This window comes from Gossypium raimondii, chromosome 4, assembly GCF_025698545.1.
Source record: "Gossypium raimondii isolate GPD5lz chromosome 4, ASM2569854v1, whole genome shotgun sequence".
NCBI lineage: Eukaryota > Viridiplantae > Streptophyta > Magnoliopsida > Malvales > Malvaceae > Gossypium > Gossypium raimondii.
Window position 1 is genome coordinate 32,004,401 of NC_068568.1, and position 4,162 is coordinate 32,008,562.

At 34.6% G+C, this 4,162-nt stretch overlaps 2 non-coding genes across 2 annotated transcripts; both read right to left on the reverse strand.

Annotated features, from left to right (window-relative positions):
• Window positions 1–540: 540 nt before the first annotated feature.
• On the reverse strand, window positions 541–646 carry LOC128040739 (small nucleolar RNA R71). Its single transcript, XR_008195545.1, has one exon. It is a non-coding gene; the product is annotated as a small nucleolar RNA R71 (small nucleolar RNA).
• Window positions 647–3,828: 3,182 nt separating this feature from the next.
• On the reverse strand, window positions 3,829–3,937 carry LOC128040668 (small nucleolar RNA R71). Its single transcript, XR_008195474.1, has one exon. It is a non-coding gene; the product is annotated as a small nucleolar RNA R71 (small nucleolar RNA).
• Between the last annotated feature and the right edge of the window lie 225 nt (window positions 3,938–4,162).

Genomic DNA, 4,162 nt, shown 5'->3' on the forward strand with positions numbered 1-4,162 from the left:
GAGCCATAATAATATATAGGAATCGCCAATAGCAATAGCAACAACAACGAATTCAAAACCAGCCACTTGCTGCAGGTAATTTACCACCACGAGAAAATCCATTGGTCGTCGAAATCAACAATAATATCTTAGGAGATCCACCACAACTACCCACAAATATGGAGTGTAATGATAGAACTCTTAGAGAATATGCACTACCAAATCTGGATATGGTTCAAGGGAGCAAAAAAAGGCCAACCATCCTGGATAATAACTTTGAAATCAAGCTAGCTATGATCCAAATGATCAAAAATAATTTGCAATTTCGAGGAATGATGACAGAACATTTGAGTCAGCATTTAAAATGGCTCCTCTAGCTTTGTGACACTTTCAGATATAACAGGGTCATCGATGATGTTATTCGTCTTCAGTTGTTCCCCTTCTCATTAATTGATACTACCTTTTCTTGGTTAGATTCGCAGGCACCAGGGTCTATCACGACATGGGACAAACATGTAGTAAAGTTCCTACAAAATTTGTTCCCCATTAGCTAGATGGTCCAGCTAAGAAGGAAGATTTCTATGTTCAAATAATTAGAGGGAGAGAGTTTTCATGAAGCTTGGAAGTGTTTTAAGACGCTGATTTAAAAATGTCCACATCACAGATTGCCCGGGTGGTTACGACTGCAAATATTCTATAATGGGTCGGATGTTCACACAAGGTTAGGATTGGATGGTGCTGCAGGAAGAGCCTTAATGAACCGAATGTATGTGGACACATACAAATTAATAGAAAATATGGCAATGAATTCTTGCAAGTGGCCAACTGATTGATACATATATGGCTTGAGACCATCTACGGTAATGGTTGTCCAAGAGGATGACAAATATCAACAGTTAGTGGATAGACTCAATCGTATAGAATCCGTAAATAGTGTACCATCCATATATGGAGGAGACAAACCACTCTTCCATTAAATTAACAATCCCATCGAGGAAACCCTTATTTGAATACATGCAAACCCGGAAGGAGAGATCACCTGAACTTGAGATTGGGAGGAAATCAATGAGGTAATACTTTGACTCAGGTTAAAAATAATAGTTATCAAACTCCTTATTTACAAAAACCACATGAAAGGGCCAAACCAAATGACCATATTGTATATGGTTAGCACCTGAATTAGATAGAGGGGGAATTGCAATCAATGTGAACATATGTGAGGCAAGTGCAGTCTAAGTGCACTAACTCGACAAAGAAATTGACTAAGCTGGAAGATCAGATGAGCCACTTGATGAGTGTAAATAGAAAAATATATAGGATTTTTCCTATGTAATTTATCACCTTTTTACTTAAATTCGTTGTTAAAACTAAGTAATTTTTTAATAAATTAATGAAACATGTGAAAATATGAAATTAGGGCATAGAAATTATTAAAATGTGATTTTATGCTTTATTATATAGTTTTAAAGAAATAAATGGCTTATTTTATATTAATTTGAATATATTATTTTTTTAAGACATAAATTGGGCCATGTATTATTAAATTAAATAATAAAATATAAAATTATATATAATAATTCATTTGAAAATATTTCATTAATAATTTGGGTTTTAATTAATTAATTAAATTGGATAAATTTTATTCTTTGGTCCTCTAACTTGTTGATTTGTTCTGGTTAGGTCTAATAGATTTGCTAGATTACAAAAACGTCTAAATTGGAGACCAAGTCAACCCAATATTCAGCTACACATGGCTGTCCATTTAAACCATTCTTTGGTTTAATTACACAAGGTCCTTGCAGTGTTGAAGAAATTAGAGATTTGCCCGAAGATTTACGATTGACCGAGTGTCAGTCCTGAGTTGTGTGGCATCATAAATTGCTTAAAAATCAAGCAAAAAATCAAGTCAAAAGCCACTAAGCATGAACGACCACAATTTGAGGAGATTTGAAGAGGTTAACATCCACTATTTTTAGAAAACTATCCCCCTATCCTCACCTATAAATAAGACCCTCTCATTCCTTCATTGATCACCCCTCAAGCATCCTTAAATCATTCCTCATTCATTCTCATCAATCATCATTCTCTCTTTTCTCCAAATTCTCTTAGCCTTCTCCATTCCCACACCTAGCATCATCTCTTCATAGAGATTTTAGCAATTAAGTCTCTTAAAGAACCCTTGGTCGGCCACCGTGGAGAGCCATCAGTAATGGAGCAAAGTAAAGGAACGAAGGAGCCTCATCAGTCAGAGTCTTGGGTGATAGCCACTCTGAATTGGGTTTAATCTTCCTTTTCTTTAATTTAATATAAAGATGTTTGCTAAGTGTTCTTTGATCTTGTTTACAACAATGTTAGCTTAATTTTATTTAAGCTAGGATGATTACTGTGATTAAATAATATTTATTTGATTCATGCTTATAATGTTTGTGCCTTAATCGATCATGTTTTCAATTAAAATCAAGTATGTATTTCATTCATATGTGATTGAAATGCACCTGAATTAGCTGAGTGATCCTAACCAGATGACGGCTAATGGACACATAATTGAAATGTGCATGCTCAATTTAGATCTTGACCCGATTAAATTAGAGGTTGCTTAACAACTCAGACCAAGCTCTGTTATCTGCGTAGTTTTTAGATTTATGTGATTAAATTGTTTCAAACCTGACACGTCCCTATTACCTCACACGAATGCTAAGAAACCCTTAGTAAATAAGGATCAGTAAAATGTGTATTTACTAAGTAAAGGATTCTGAAAGGACCTAATGCCGTTTCTATACTCATGAAAGATCGCGTTGACATGGAATGTTTTTCCGAATGTTATTAAGCATGTTGATAATAAATTGAGTTTAATTAAAGTAATTGTCCTAGTTTATTTATGTTATAATTGTTGCAAATTGTGTTTAATTTTACTAAAACCTATTTCATTCATATGGTTTGCATACTTAGGATAATTTGCATTAGGGATCATTGCATTTAGTTTAATATATTTTAATCACCACTTCTTAACTATATTGTGTTTTTATTTACCAAATTGTTAATATAATTTTAAAATTAAGTGACTTAACACAAATACAATCCCTGTGGAAACAATAACTCGATACTTACTTATTACTTGATAACAACTGTGTACACTTGCACAAACCTACGCGATACAAGTTTTTGGCTCCGTTGTCGTGGATTGTCAATTGTTGCCATAGTCATTTTTTTCGTGAAACTATTTATTTTCAATTTGATTTGTTTCTAACATTACTAACTTATTCTTTTTAATTTTTGTGATTTTCTTTTCAGGTGTTTATGAGCATAGATTGAATTATCGATTTACTCCCTGTAGACCCTAAAATTGAGTAAACTTTTAGACAAAGAAGCCGTGAATGAATAGCTCGAAGACAAGTCAAGATGGACCTTGGAAATCAGAATCAAGACCAAGGTAATGAAGCTGATCATGTACGAAACCCTATCCTTATTGCTGATGATAGGGATCGATGCATCAGACAATATGCTGTGCCACTTTTTAGTGAGTTAAACCCAAGAATTAGAAGGCCAGATATTGAGGCAACCTAGTTTGGATTGAAACCAATGATGTTTCAATTGCTACAAATGGTGGGTCAATTTAATGGTATGCCCACAGAAGATCCATATCTCCACATTCGATTGTTTATGGAGGTGAGTGATTCATTCGAGATAGCCGTTGTGACTAAAGACACATTGAGGTTGAAGTTGTTTCTGTAATTGTTACGAGATCAAGCACGAGCATGGCTCAATTCATTGCCACCAAGTACCATATCTACATGGCAAGAATTAACAGAGAGATTTTTGGTTAAGTATTTCCCACCTAGCAAAAACGCTAAGTTAAGGAACGAGATCACAACTTTCCAACAATTAGATGACGAGTCTTTGTATGAGGCTTGGGAGCGATTCAAGGAGTTACTTCGTAAGTGTCCACATCATGGGACTTCTCATTGTATCCAGTTGGAGACATTCTATAATGGTCTCAATGCACATACAAGATTGATGGTAGATGCTTCCGCAAATGGTGCAATTTTATCTAAGTCTTATAATGAGGCTTATGAGATCATCTAGAGGATCGCGAATAATAACTATCAATGGGCAACAAATCGAACAGCTTCATAAAGATGTGATACGAACTCGTTTCAAAATTATTCGAGTCGTTTCGATTGCC